This window comes from Mauremys reevesii, linkage group 6 (genome assembly GCF_016161935.1).
Source record: "Mauremys reevesii isolate NIE-2019 linkage group 6, ASM1616193v1, whole genome shotgun sequence".
NCBI classification, from domain to species: Eukaryota; Metazoa; Chordata; order Testudines; family Geoemydidae; genus Mauremys; species Mauremys reevesii.
Window position 1 is genome coordinate 89,751,056 of NC_052628.1, and position 15,929 is coordinate 89,766,984.

The 15,929-nt window shown below is 43.1% G+C and overlaps 1 protein-coding gene and 1 long non-coding RNA gene across 5 annotated transcripts in view; one reads left to right on the plus strand and one right to left on the minus strand.

Annotated features, from left to right (window-relative positions):
- The window catches only part of KANK1 (KN motif and ankyrin repeat domains 1), a 170,328-nt gene that overhangs the window by 68,014 nt on the left and 86,385 nt on the right, over window positions 1-15,929 (minus strand). The window lies entirely within an intron of this gene.
- LOC120407843 lies at window positions 11,235-12,744 on the plus strand. The gene is made up of 3 exons (XR_005600275.1): window positions 11,235-11,574; window positions 11,733-11,983; window positions 12,620-12,744. It is a non-coding gene; the product is annotated as an uncharacterized LOC120407843 (long non-coding RNA).

Sequence of the window (15,929 nt, forward strand, 5' to 3'; positions counted from 1 at the left end):
TTGCTACTTCACTGTTTACCCCCCTTTATCCAGATCATATATGAATATGCTTAACAGCACTGGTCTCAGTACAGATTCTTTGGGGGGATCCTGCTGTGCATTGCTCTCCATTCTGAAAACAGACCATTAATTGTTACTCTTTGTTTCCTATCTTTTTATCAGTTACTGATCCATAAGAGGACTTTCCCTCTTATATCATGACTGCTTAGTTTGCTTAAGAGCCTTCAGTGAGGGACCTTGTCGAAGATTTTCTAAAAGTCTAAGTACACGCTATCTACTGGATCTCCTTTGTCCACGTGTTTGTTGACCCCTCTCAAAGAATTCCAGTAGATTGTTGATGCATGATTTCCCTTTTAAAAAACAACAAACAACAACAACAACTGTGCTGACTCTTCCTCAACAAATTGTGTTCATTTCTGTGTCTGATAACACTGTTCTTTACTATGCATTGTTCTTACTGTTAAGATTAAAGACACTTTGGTTTAAGAAGGCTGCCCAGTCGCTCTGTTAACCACTGGTCACAAGCTCCCGATCAGAAAAACCACTGGTGCCTAATCCAGTCTGACCTGTTGTAGGTAAGCACAGGACACTGTGGGCTAGGATGTGATGTAAGAGTGGGAGAACTGCAGGATTCCATCCTAAAACAGGTCTGACGTGCTTGGGATGTGCACTCAGAGACCAGGGAATGAGTCAAAGATGTAGCTAGTCCTGTAATCATGACAGCAGATAACTACATGGGGTGCATGGCAGTGGGCCTAAGATACACAGAGTTGTATATCCAGAGCAAGATTAATCATAGCACCATTCTTCCTAAATTTAGGGTGTTAGTGATTGACTTATTCCCTGGAGAATGAGGGTTTACATCCCTTGTCATTTTTTTTTAATCCCATCTCATGTAACCGTGAATGTTCTCAGGTTCCATATAAACCCCCAATTCATTTTTTAATCCTTCTAAGCTTTTCCACATTGCAGGTGAAGAAAATGCATAAGTGAATTAATTTCCCTGCTAAAGTCTGATTGGTTGGGGGAATTAAGTTGGTGATAGTGGCTGTTCACTCAGTTGTTGCTGGCCTGGCTCATCCCACATTGCAAAAGAAACAATTCTCTGATGACATCGCTCTCCTAGTCTGTACCCATGGGCTCTGCCCCAAGGAGGCATCCTCTGTGATTCAGTCCCGTATAGAGATGACAACGTGATCCTTTACGATTTACACAGTCACCACATCTAACCACATCCAGTACTGCAGGTATTTGCTTTGGGACTACATTGAACATTACAGCAAAGTCACCCACCACTGTGACACCTTTCCCCTCTCCCACAAGCCCCACAGAAGGATCTCAGCAGGATTTATGGAAGAGGGATGAAAAAGGAAGCCTATGTAGCTGGCTTGGAAATCCTTTTAGCTTTTGCAGGCAAGTAAATGCAGATCCTAATCATGTCACATTAACTTATCTGCCTTCCTCCCAGCCTCTTCTGTATAGAGACCTGTACAGTAGGCTCCTGCAGGAGCTGAGCTGTAAGGAAGCAGGAAGCCAGTGAGATGGCCCAAGGCCTCTAGGATCTAAAAGGATTCAGCAAGATTGGAAGTGGAACACCCCCAGCTAGATCAATGGTGGAGCATCTATTGCTCCTTTACCCCTCCCCCACCAATAAGAGTATGTCTATACGGCAAAAAATAAAAAGACCTGTGGCAGCAAGTCTCAGAGCCTGTGTCAACTGACTTGGGCTTGTGGGGCTTTCAGTATGGAACTAAAAATAGCAGTGTAGGTGTTCGGACTCAGGCTGGAGCCTGGGCAGAATAATAAAAGGGCAAAATTATGTACCACTTAAGAGTACACAGTAAATAAACTTTCCCATAACAAGCTATGTAAGAGCATGCAGTAAACACTAGTGGGGGAAGTCTAGCACGTTTTGATGTTTAGCAGAACTTTTTAAAATGGTAGAAGCCCTCAGCACTGGTTGGACCCTCCTCCCACCCACCCCACCCCCCAAAATTTGAGTGAGAAACCAATAAAAACATGGATAGCTCAGTTGTGTCCTTTGGGGCTCCCTGTCGCAACTGGCACTCCTCATAGCACCACTCTTCTGGCAAGGAATCCTGCATCTCCCTGTGACTTTGGCTCATCAAGCCAATGCATAATGAAAGGGAGTGTTTTCCACATCATTCCCTGGGAATTTCTGGTCAAACAGAGCATGTCCTACTCTGTATTGTTATTCTTCTACCTCGATGCAAATAGGAAAAGTTTCTAAAATATAATGGTGTGCAGTCTGTAGAACTGTCTCTTTAAATTGATTCAACAAAAACATGTTTTGGAATGATTTTTGCCATCAGTATTGCCTCAGAATTTTCCATTTGCTACAGAATTGACTGGTGGGCTGCAGGAATTGTGAGGCCAGGGTACGGAAGTTAGGATCTGTGTGTCACCAGCATACAAGTGATCCTGATGAAGATGAGAAGGGGGTTAAGTGAAATTCACAGTCTTTACACATGGTGTCTGCTTCTGAGTCTGCAAACACACTGAAGTAAGCAAACCATAACACTAATTCACATAACTAGGATATCTCCACTGCCAGGAACTCTAGAAACCCTTTTTTTCTTTTAAATAAAAGCTTAGATTCTGGTGACTAGAGAGAAATTTCATACAAAGACCTTTTCTACATTTCAACACCGAAGAGCATTCTCCCCGCTGATTAGTCCTGCTAGACTTAGGTCACGAGGTTATTGCTCACTCACCCTAATATATATTAAATGACACTTTAGGGATTGTTTTTAACCTCAGCCTGTTTCGGGGAAAGCTGCTTGCTTCCTGAACTGCAGATGAGTTTGGTTGACATAATTCTGGTTGGAATAACGTCTGTCAAATAAAAATAAAGCCTTAGCTTCCTTTAGAGGAGCTGGTTACTGAAGCCAGACTCAGCTGTACTTTACAAGCATTTGCTCCATTTACATAAAGCTGTTCTTGGCAGTTGGCCTGTATTTCGTGACATGCTGATTATAATGAGGGTGTTTCACATAGTAAGTTAAGGATGCATTTAAACTGGCTATATTCTGAAATGTTCCCACCACTGCTCTGGCATTAGTGCAGCTCCACCAATAGTGAAACAGCTCGTGTTGAGCAGACGCTGGCATTTTTATCACTGTCATCTGCAGCTGTTCAAAGTAAATATAGATCATTGAAGGTTAAAAATCTGGTAGCCTGTCTACTTAGCACTGCCATCATTATTAGTGTGGGTAATAGGGCAACTCTGAGAGAATTTTAGAAAACTACTCATATACCTTAGCTCAGGGGTGGGCAAACTTTCTGGCCTGAGGGCCACATCGGGTTTCCAACATTGTATGGAGGGCCAGTTAGCGGAGGCTGTGCCTCCCCAAACAGCCAGGTGTGGCCCGGCCCCAGCCCATCCGACCCCTCCTGCTTCTTGCCCCCGATGGCCCATGCGGGACTCCTGCCCCATCCAACCCTGCCCCCTCCAATTCCCTGTCCCCTGACAGCCCGTGGAACCCCTGCCCCTGACTGCCCCACCTAACCCCTCCTCTCATTTCTGTCTGCCCCCCAGGCCCCTGCCTCCATTCAACCCCCCTGTTTCCCGCTCTTTGACCGCCCCGACCCCTATCCACACCCTGCCCCGACCACCACCCTGAACCCCCCTGCCCTCTATCCAACCCCCACCAGCTCCCTGCCCCCTTACCACACTGCCTGGAGCACTGGTGGCTGACAGCGTTACAGCCGTGCCGCCCAGAGCACCAGGACAGGCAGCCACACCGCCCAGCTGGAGCCAGCCACGCCATCACGCAGCACAGAGCACTGGGTCAGGCCGAGCTCTGCAGCTGTGCTGCTCGGCAAGAGCTCACAGCCCCACTGCCCAGAGCGTTGCGCCCGCAGCGCAGTGAGCTGAGGCCACAGGGGAGGGGGAACAACAGGGAAGGGGCCGGGGGCGAGCCTCCCAGGGCAGGAGCTCAGGGGCCAGGCAGGAGGGGCCTGCAGGCTGTAGTTTGCCCACCTCTGCCTTAGCTGGTGGGAGGACAGGGGATGCAGACTCATGGAGAGTAGTTCAAGGGTTAACATGCACAGTGTATAGGTTGTTTGATAGAAATGGTCAATACTGCTTCTTAATAAAGCACCCTATTTGTGAAGGCCAGCTCCTTTTCTGTGTAGGTGGTCTCCAGAAGTGGAATAGAAGATTTCTACAAGATCAACAAAAGTATTTGGTACAAAAAGCCTGCTTAACTTTAACTAAAGGTTATTAACTTATTCTTCACTTGCTAAAACAGCTGTGCAGACTTCACAGTGTGTGCACACACTTTAAAACAAGTAAAAGTTCCGAAATTCTCAGTTAAGATTGTTAATGAATATTCTCTAACATATTTAATTTATAAATCTCCAATTTGCAAATTAGGGACAGATGCCTTAGAAGGAATTTTCCTGTGAAAAGGCAGGGAAACTCATGAGCTGGGACTCAGTTTACCTAGGACTCATAGGGTACATCTACACTACAAAAAAAAAAGGAAAAAAAAAAAGACACGCAGCAGCAAGTCTCAGAACCTGGGTCGACCCACCCGGCCTAATGCAGCGGGGCTAAAAATAGCAGTGTACACATTGAGGCTGGCTCCTGGACTCTGAGACCCCACAAAGGGGATGGGTCTCAGACGCTTGGGAAGAATTATTTAAAGGAAGGAGAGTTATGTCAGTCCGAGTCAAATGAGAAGAAGAACTTGGAGAGTATAAAATATTCCATAATTCTAGATTCCGATAATTAAAATACCAAGAGCACCATAGCCTATCGCTAGATTTTATGAAGCTGAACAATTGACGTTCACCTACCAGGAGCAGCCAAATACATTTATGTATAGCTGGGTGGGAGTGACTCCATTTTTTCTTTCGGTTCCTATTGCACTGAAACTCGCTTTACTCCCTTTAAGATCTGTGGCAGCCCCTCTGCAGAAGGTCATCTTTTCAGTATCTACCGGATATATATTACATTTTCATTTGCAAGCCCTCAGTCCTATGATTCTCGTGTACAGTTAAGAGGACACATAATGCTTTGGCTACCCCTTAGGAACAGTGGGAGGAGAGAAAAGGGCATACACACCTGCCAAAGTCTTGCCTCTTGGTAGATCATGTGGTTGGATTCTGGTGCAGGGGCAATTATACCTATGGGTACACTGCCTATAGTGTCTCTGCATGGCTATGGTCCTTATATGCCTGGTCTAAGGCCATGCTTAACCTGAGACGTGAATTCAGCCCAGCACTGCAAAACCCTATTTCTCAGCCATTAAGTATCCCCAAACCATGAGCATTGTTTTTGTCATTCATCATCAGCTAACTTCAGTTACCAGGCTAGCTGCACCACTGTGCAATCGGAGTACATCTGCAAAGGCAATGAGCCTCAAGCCATCACCTTCTTCGGGGTGGAATTACGTGATTCTCCCACTAAGGGCTGGTCTACACGGACAGCGCTGCAGCTGCCCCACTGTACTTCTTTAGTGAAGATGCTACTGCGCCAACCGGAGAGCTTTTCCCATCGATGTAGTTAAGCCACCTCTGCGGGAGGTAGTGGTAGCTATGTCTCCTGTCAACACAGTGCAGTCTACACCGGGGGTGAGGTCAGTATAAGGGATTTTTCACCCCCTGAGCGACATAGTTATATCCATGTAAGTTGATAGTATGGTCCTGGCCTCAGACTAGGACCTGGGTTTACAGACTCCTGTGTGTTAACTGTGATTACCTCAACAGGCTCTAGTTACATTCAGTATCCACAGCTCAGCTGTGAGCAGTTATTAACTCTCTCACCCAGGATAAATAAAATGCAGAGAAAAGGAAATGTTCATCTCTCCCTAGCGTGAGCATTACATTCTACCAAAATGAAGGAATGATGATGAAAAGGAAATATTCCCTCCATGCACATTTTCTTCCCTGCTCTCTTTTGTGTTTATAGTGAATTGCTAAAACCTGGGATAAGAAACAACCTGGGATGAGAATATTTGCATTGCTTGTTTTGATAATCCTCCAAAAACAAAATGTTAAAAATGTTTTCATCCACCAGGACAAAGCTGAAAGCTGAGATGAAAATCACCCAGCACCAGTACAGAGTTAAAGTCTCCCAAAGCAGGTGTTAACTGGAAGGGGGTGGGGAGGAGACAACACACAAATCACACACTAGGCCTTTTCAGGATTCTGTATGTAGGTCAGTCATGCACTGGCCTTGGCCTGCAAACACTGAAAATCCTGGAACGGCTCTTCCTGGCACAAGAAGCAATGCAAGCTCCACACATCTCCTCCCACAGCACATAACAGACTATGTCAATCAGAGCTTTGCATTCCACAGCGTAGGACAAAATACAGCATCCTTTTTACTTACATAATTAAATGTTCATTCATAACATTCACAAGTCAAGATCTTACTAATACAAAACTGTTTTTCTTCAAAAAGTTTAAGATAAGTTGGTAGCAATAAATGCAGTAAGGACATTTATAACATTGTGTTAAGCTCATTAAAGCAACTTTGGCAATTGCTTACGGACGGACTGTCAAGAATTTTAAGGCCAATCCTTGGTAAACAGAGACATTTAACTCCAACGAGCCTGAACAATGAACTTTGGGGTGAAGCTTGGTATAAAATGGCATATTGGTGAGAAGGGTTATGGGTTAGAGATGCTGCAGTTGATGTCCCCTTTATGGCAGCAACATCTCAAAAGATGCCTACAGCTGTAATCCCTCTGCTGAGGAAGCTAGGCCATAGAAAAGGAGTCCTGAGAAGCTGCTAAAAGCTGTGGCAGATGCATCCATTCTGGTAAAGAGGTGACATATTTCCTTTAATCCTAATACTGCATGACAGTCACAGCAGTTAATTTAACAGAACAGCTCTTCCTGGTGACTAATCTCTGTGGGCTTGAAAATGTCCAGAAGCTTCTTGCCCAAGGAACAACCTACCTGGCCAGGTGAGAAGTACTCGTTGCATCACCACCCCTAAGGCAACACCCATTAAAGCCAGGGCTTTTTAGTTTACACTGTCACATCTTCACTTCCTCAGCAACAAGTCATCTTTATCCTCATCCCGCAGCCCCATCAGTTCTGCTCTCCACCAGATAAAATCAATTCTGAACGCTCTCTGCAACATATACGCTGGCACTCTCCTCGTTAATACATTCTGGGATCTAATCTCTCCACCAAATCAATGAACTCTAGGTTCTCTCATGTCATGCAGCAGCGATAAAGGATATCACAAAGAGTCGCTTTCTTCCACTGCTGAACGTGACTATTGGAATCAGAGCGACAGCATTAACCCTAAAGCTGCTGTCTCTCTGCTTCACTGCAGAGCTCCTGCCCAAAATCTCCCCAAACCTCACTCTGCATCTTACTCCTCGCCTGGCTTCCTGATACACATTTCAAGAAGCAGTACCCCTCCTCACACCCCACTGCCACCATTGCTGAATACTGGGCTCCATTATTCCCCACACATGGGGAAATGACCATGGGCCCCCTCACCTCTTTGCAGCCTGCTCTTAGGTAACCACTCTCCTGGATACAGAGGAGACCCTCGGCCTTCCAGCTCTTATCCACATGGAGTTCTTTACGCATTGCTCCCCATCCTGTACAAGAAAAGCAATGCCTATGCTGCTCTCCCTCTTCTCCCTTTCCTTAAAACACTGGTGCAGCTTTTCCCCCTTCCCAAACAAGAGCAAGTGGCTCAGAGACCACGAAATTCAGGCCTCCCCTCGCCCTGTCAAGGAAGGAGCCAGCAGCTCCCCAGCCACATCTACTCAGGTAAAATTTCTACTCATCCTAGACAAGTGGGTTTTTCAAGCCCTTCCTGTGGAGCAACTGTTCTAGTGTCGCCGCCTGTATAGCGCATGTGCGGACACTCTTGGGAGGGGTGTGGGGGGCCCTCCACAAGTGCATCAAGTCTTAATTGAAGAGCCTGTTTGCTTCCACACAGCACTTTCAAAACTGTCTTCAATGAGTGAGCATGTGACAAGTTACAGTGCCTCACTCAGTGTTTTGACCCAGAGCTGACACAGGCTACCAGGAGACTGTCTGGAAGCAGCTGCAGCTCAGGACAGCTGGGAGACTGCAGCTGTATTTTCAATACTTTACATTTAATGGGTCACTAAATAAAGGAGTTGCCAACTTCCTGCAATCTGCACTGCCTCAGCCTCACATGTGGGTGGTGTTATCACTGTGCATGGTTACAGGGACAAACGGAACTGACCCAGATAAGGCAGGTAGGACGCAGCGTGCTATAATGCACTTGGCTTTCCATTTAGGAGAGTGCGAGGTTACTCTCTAGCAGCTCCCACACAGAGGGGAAAAAGGAACTTGCTTCTAATGCCAGCTGTGGGATTTCCCACTTAGCTCAAGTGGTAAAGGCCTCTGTTTTGGGAGGCAGAGGCCAAGCTCAGTTCTAGCTCATGCTCACCTAGAGAGATTTACATAGCCATTGTATTGGTTGTCTGAAGCATAGTGATCTTTCTTAGGGTAGATGCCCACATTCTTTTCAATAGCTGTAGCAATTAACCCCTTCGTACTAGCTAAATTAGCAACACACCCTCCACTACTGCACACACGAGAATACACTGCGTCACTGCACAATTATTTTGCCTCTGAGAAATCAGATGTTTAAATTCAACGCAGGGCTGTGGGAACCCTCTACCTTCCCACTCCCTACACGCCCCAAGTGTTTAAATCCCCCTCGGGATTGTGCCTGTCCTGTTGCTTTTACCTACCATCCTTCTCCACTACTGTTGTCAAAAACCGAGCAGCAGTACACGGACAATAATAGCAGTGTTCCTCTTCCCATGAAGAAGTTTAGTCTGCAGAAGAGAAGAATGAGGGGGGATTTGATAGCTGCTTTCAACTACCTGAAAGGGGGTTCCAAAGAGGATGGATCTAGACTGTTCTCAGTTGGTGAAAACAACAGAACATGGTCTAATGGTCCAGGGAGGGAGGAGGGGAGGGAGGTTAGGAAAAACTTTTTCACTTTCAGTGTGGTGAAAGAACTGGGTGAAGAACTGAGGAGTAGTGGAATCTCTCCTTTCCCTCTCTTTTTTGGGTTTTTAAAAGGCCTGGACAAAGCCCTGGCTGGGATGATTTAGTTGGGTTTGGTCCTGCTTGGGGCAGACTTGAACTAGATGACCTCCCCTTCCCCCCCTCAACCCTGATAAGTTTCAGCACAGAAACCATAGAGGCACAGGTGCAGTCCTTTGCTGCTGCTATTTGGAGACAGGCAAAGCAGTATTTTATAAATTCTGATGTACCCTTTTCAGCTCTAATTAGGGTTGCCAACTTTCTAATTGCATAAAACCGAACACCCTTGCCCTGTGCCCTGCACTGCCCCTTCCCAAAGACCCTGCCCCACCCTGAGGCCCCACCCACTCCATCCCCCCTCCCTCCACTGCTCGCTCTCCCCTACCCTCACTCACTTGCTCATTTTCACTTGGCTGGGGCAGAGGGCAGAGGTGTGGGAGGGGGTGAGGGCTGCGGCTGGGGGTGCAGGCTCCAGGATTCAGGAAGGGACTCTGGGCTAGGGTAGGGGGTTGAAGTGTGGGAGTGGATTCAGGCAGCACTTACCTCAGGCGGCTCCTGGAAGCGGACGGCATGTCCGGCTCCTAGGCGGAGGGGCAAGGGGCTCTGCACACTGCCCCCGCAGCTCCCACTGACCGTAGTTCCTGGCCAATGGGAGCTGTGGAGCCAGTGCTCAGAGCAGGGACAGTGCGCAGAAGCCCCATGGCCGGCCACCCCTATGCGTAGGTGCCGGAGGGACATGCCGGACACTTCCCAGGAGGTGCTCCGAGCTGGGCAGGGAGCCTGCCAGCCCTTTGCCAACTGGACTTTTAACAACCCGGTCAGCAGTGCTGACCAGAGTTGCCAGGGTCCCTTTTTGACTGGGTGTTCGGTTGAAACCCAGACACCTGGCAACCCTAGTTCAAATACAGAACTAAAATGACAATAACAAGCTGAGAGAGACACAGTAGGTTCATGAACTAATTTTTCATCTCTAAGTCCTACATTAGAGTTCTAGATTACATGACTGTTGTGAATGAGTTTCCTAGCCCCTAGTACGGTGTGTACTGTTTCTTTATATCTGCAACGGGAAGCCAGGCAGGAAGAAGACTGGGAAAAACTCTAGGCATTTTAAAAGAGAGCGTTTGCAATTGTTAAATTATATTATTTTTGTAGCCTGCATTTTACAACAATTTTGAAATGCTCCAATTTTTAGGTGGTATTTAAGAATAGATCCTCAGTCCTAGTCTGTCTCCTGAGGTTCAGTCACTGCTGGGAAATACAATGACACTGTACCGTATATTATTGAAGCAGCAGCCCCCACAAAGAGACCAGTCACTTTCACTGAGTGGATGTACAAAAATTGTGTTAGGCATTTATTAAAGTTATTCCTTTAATGAGAACAAAAATTAATAGTGAGCTAAATACATGCTAATTTCTACTTCAGCTGACACAGAGGTGTTTAATTTTAAGTAAGTAGTACCACTGGCATCCGCAGGACTCAGGTTTACAGCACAGCAGCTCTCTTTTTAACAAGCAGTCAGCATTCAAGTGCCAGTAAACTAGACTTTCATGTAAACTCTGTATGGGCCAAGGCTACAGCTCTATGCTGACACGAGCAAATAGACATTATCTGGACGGCTCACTATGTACCTCACTGCGTGTTCCAAGCTATAATCAGACACCTATTTCCTAACTGAAGTTTAGATCTAAAGGTCACATTCCAGTACACTGAAATACTGGACCAAACCCAATCCAGGTAACTGCTGCTAAAACTCCACACATCAATAAAGGACCCATAATGTGACTAATTAACCATCTTTGGCTTTGTTTTTTCCCCATTCAATATTTAGCTACAAAAACGTTAAAAGAAAATCAGTAAAAAAAGTATTTCTGTGCACATCATAGTATGATGCAAACTCCTGGTAACATATATGTTCCACTAACGGTACCCCGGAAACCCCTAGAGATATCTGATAAATTAGAAGTTTTTTGTTTCAAAAGAATGCTCCCAGAGTTGTATTTGTTTACAACGTGAAGCAATAAAATCTGCAATGTGGTTTATTATTGGTTTCTGTGTATGGGCTGCCTAGTAGGCAGGCAATTTTGTATCGTGTACAATACTAAAAATAAATAGGGTATTTTTAGTAACAAGGGAGGGTGGCTTCACTGATAGTCACATTGTCCACAGGACAAAATAAGCCATTAATCTCTCTTCCCAAACTATTCAGGATGTCTGAGCAGAATATTTTCTTTGCTGTGCTTATTCCAGGCTAAAAAGCTAGCTCCCCTAAAAGCTAACAGCCCGTCTCACTACTTCATACTACCAGCTTGCTACAGAAACCCAGTCCAAGGAGAGTCCAGCGTAGCAGCAGGAAGTGAACTCATCCAGGAGGCAGCAGCAGTATTTTCTGTCCCCACACTGGAGGAACCTGGGATAAGACAATCCCAGACTCGTTACCACCTTGCCCACTTTCCTTCACACCAAAGCAGTTTGGAATGAAACAGGGGAACGTCTTTGACCCACTCAAACTCCAAATGTTAGTTTAGACACTAAGCCACTGAACCAAGGTTGGTAACACTGGGTAGGGTGATTTAGGAGGATTCTGTATTGCAGCTGGCCCTATGTGCCCATATACCGGTTCAGTTTTTAGTACCACTGACTCTTAGCTGGCTTTCTGCCTCTTGATGAGGGTTTTTAATTTTGTCTGTCTGTTTTTATGTTACAGATTCTCTGGCTTGAAAGGCACTGGGATAGGGAGGAGCAAGTGCATTGATTGGTGGCACTCATCACTTTCACTTCTGTTTCTATCATCAAGGAAGTGCAAGCATTACTGAGAGCTAGCTGTATTTTCCACCTGCTCCAGTTACTGAGTGTGATAGAGTCAGTGCCAAAAGCAGGTATCACAAGGGATTTATTACACTTCTGTGAATTTTTCCTGGGAGGGGAGGAAAGGAAGAGAGCCAAAAATGTTACAAGGTAATAACACCTAGTCGGATTTAAAACTTCTGTGGCTAGCTATTTTCCTCTTAATTTCAGTTTTTTCCTTAACATATTTCTTTCTTTTAATGCTTGTATAGCTTTGGAAATGTAACAAGCACTGACAAAGTATTAATTTGCACCTGTCTACATGATGCACTGAGATTATTCTCACTGTTCCTGCTAATAAAATAGCAAGACAAAAAATAAGTTATAATGCCCTTCCTTTATACACCAAATCAATAGTTTTAATAAGAGTTTCTATTGATTTATTTATTCATAATTTTAGCTCTATTTCTATAATTCCTACGGCTGCACTGCAGTTCAAGGCAATTCAGCATTCTTCTCAAGAGTGCAATACGAAGGAATCATTGGTATTAGTTAACAAGCAGACAAGAGTGTAAGTTTCAAAGGCAGTATGGGCAAAAATCTTTTACCTTCCATTTCAAGAGAGTACAGTAAGTGTTCTATCCATCTGTGGCTACAGATAGTCTGTGTCCCGTGTGAGCCGAACCTTTTCGGTCCTCTATCTATCACAATGCGTTATAAACAAGGGATTAGTTAACATGATTACAAAATATTTTAACTCTTTTCTGTATTTTACCACCCCAAAAGTGATTTTATTTTATACCTCAGGAAGGAAGCCATCAACTGAGAATTCCTCTGAATTGTTCCTGCACAAGAAACAGATGAAACCACAGAACGCTCTGTGTACAAAGTGCAAAGTACAAAAGCTAGTTTAATTGCCAGTGTTTGTTGTATTTCCTATGCCGAATACAATAAATACGCAGTAAAATAAAATATGGAGATGTGGAAAATGATTTTATTTATGTTTATTAAAAATAATGCCAAAGTCATGGTTGCTGATATTTATCTTTAACTACACATCTCTGCCACTACAATGCAGACGTTGCTGATTCAAGCTCAGGCAAAAAGAGATGTGTTTATTATGGGATTAAAATGTACTTATTACAGAATGAAAGTTTAATTTTCCTACAGATTGGACCACCAGGATACAAGAAAGGGAAGAGAAAAATGAAAGGTGAAACTGTGTTCATTTTGCCCAAGCTATTATGTATAGTTTCTCTGAGAGCTTCTGTGCTATTTGTTGTACGTTGTTTACAAATATACAGTTTCTAATGTAAGCTATTTTGCCTTACTGGCTGTGGGCCAGAAGCTAAGCCACACTCTCTCTCTTTAGCTTCTTGAGACAGAAGGATCTGGCTGCCTGGGAGTTGAGAAGGGTACCTGAGGTGGAGCAGTGCTGGGGAAGGGAAGTGCAGACAGAGCTGGGGAGCTCCAGCCAGGAAAAAACCCAGGCTGCAGGTCTTGCTATAAGGGCCAAATAGGTACCGGGGCTGCAGAGGGGCAGCCCAGAGATAGGCAAAGGCAGCAGGTCCTAACCCCCTTGCCGATGACGAGTGGTTTACAGACTGCAGTCGGCCCCAGGAAGCTAGATGATGACTGGCAGTAGCCATAACAATCCTTTTTCTTTAGTATTTTTATACTTGTTGGCTGAATGTAGCAAAAAGGAATTCCATCAGCAATATCCTTTAAATTATAAATGATGCTTGTATTCTTGCTGCATTGTTCTTCCAATTTTTGAATACAGTATCCTGGCTGCAGTACTAGATTGTACAATTGTTTTATTCAGTTTATCCTTTGCTGAACAGAAGTAACATTAGAGGGTACAATGTGCTTGCTGTTTTCTAAATATGAATAGTAAAGGTAAAATATATCTATTTTCATATTGAAATAGTCACACGCTTTGGATAATTTGATTTTTTCCCCCTCAATTTAAATTGCCTATAGATGCTTTGAATTTTAATTTCGAAACAGTATTTACACTAAACAGGTTGATTTTGCAAGACCTACCCAAAGCCTACAGAAATCAATGGGAATTTGTCTACTGACATCAGTGGTCTTTGATCAGGTCCCATATAGCGCTGCCAGAACAGCTGTAACATAATATTAACTGGGGGAGCAGGAGAATCATAAAGTTTATTTTTGGTTCTGACCGGCTCTAAGTTTTGTAATGTCTAATGCCTTTTTCTGAAGTAATTTTTTTTTAAATAGGTATTGTGTGTGTATATATATATATATATGTGTGTGTGTGTAAATATGACATTTTCCCCAAAATAATGTTAATAGTAAGAATGACATCATTTGTTTCATTCGAGATAAACAGGAAAGTGGAGAGAGGAGAAAAAAATTCAAAATGTCACTAAACAAGTCCTGCTTTGGAGAAGGAAATACAGAGCATATTTAATATTTGTGAGTGCTCAATCTACTGCCTGAATAAATTTTTTATGCTCTGGATAATTAAGTAGACCCTACTTTGCAGAAAGACTACAATTTAAGTCTTTACTTTTACAGCAGACTAATGTTTTACAGCACTTGAAAGATGGAGAAGGGAAATATAAAAATACTTTGTATACAAAAGATAAAAAGTTACTCAGATATGAACAGATTTCAGTTAAGTTTCTTACCTGCTGCCATCATACTGAATTTCCACATATAAAAATAGAGAATGATCAGCAAGGAGTAAAAGCTACCAGGATCACAAACCAAACTAAAGTTCTTTAAATACTGAAAGATAACCCCCATCTAAGTTTAGCTAAAAGTCATCATATGATAGCTACACCACACCACCTATAAAGGAGATACAGACAAGTTATATTTCCACAAGGAAATGAAGTAATGCATTTACCTCCTGAGAAGCCAAGTTTAGGAACAGCAGATGGTATTTAAATAACTAAACTCATTTGGAAATGCTATTTAATTTACACTATTCCCAAAAAACAAGAAGATACTTAGATGGTCAAAGTGTACAGATCGAAGCTGCATGTCAGTCTTACAGGGAGCACATATTTTACAAATGAATGTGGCATTTAATTGCTTAAGAGTTCAATTTGCAACAACTGAATTGCAAATTATTGATATGAGAAGCACAATCTATACTTATTTCTAACCCAAGTACTGTACCTGCTGTGTAAAACCTGCCAGATCAGCTACTCCTCCCTTTCTTTCATACTTCTGACTGAACAAACACAAGGCAGGTCAGGAGAGCTGTGGTAAAAATGAAGCTAGTTTTTAAAAAGACACGGAAGCCACATTTTTATCTTTTTGAGCTGAAGTCACAAAATCAATGAAAAAAAGTGTTTTTATTTAAATAAAATACTTGTAAAATAGATCTTATTTAAAATTAAAATTAAATTTGAAATTAAAACATTAGACCTAGCCTTACTATAATCTACTAAAATCATTTAAATTAAAATATTACATATATATAAATAAAAATAAGCAGTACGTGTTTGCTGCCGAAGTTTTAAAAGAGCCAAAGCACAGAACTGCAAGATATCGTTGGCTAACAGAGCCTGTAGAAATGCTAAAACCAGCATTTGACAGTAATAGCCTCTTCTACAGGTTCAGAGAAATATTTTCTTTGTTTTACCTTATTCAACTAACTCAGTTCAACGATCAGTTCATTCAAAGTTGAGAAACAAAATTGCAAAAGCAGGAAATCTTGTTTTTCTTCTTTTAATCTCAGAATAAAAATGAGGTAAGAGGATGAGATCTACTACTTTAAAAAAACCTCAAAGGACATGGTGACCAGAAACAATCAGTTCTATTCACAAACGATACTTCCTTTGTTTAACAGACCAATTTCAAATGGAGAATACGTTTTCACAAACATATCTTTTTTTCTTATGTACCCAGCACATTTAAGGTAGATTTATTTGACCAAAAGATCAAAAAATGAACAAATATTTTAAATTTGAAATCTAATTTTCATCCAAATATAGCTTGACAGAAGTCACAAGTAAAAAATTAGTCCTTTAGTAAATAAGAAATGCATCATGCACCATTTTGTAACAAAAAAGTAAACATTAAGAATGTGAATCAATGCATGGTGGGCTGTATAATTCTTAAATAAATGTGTGTG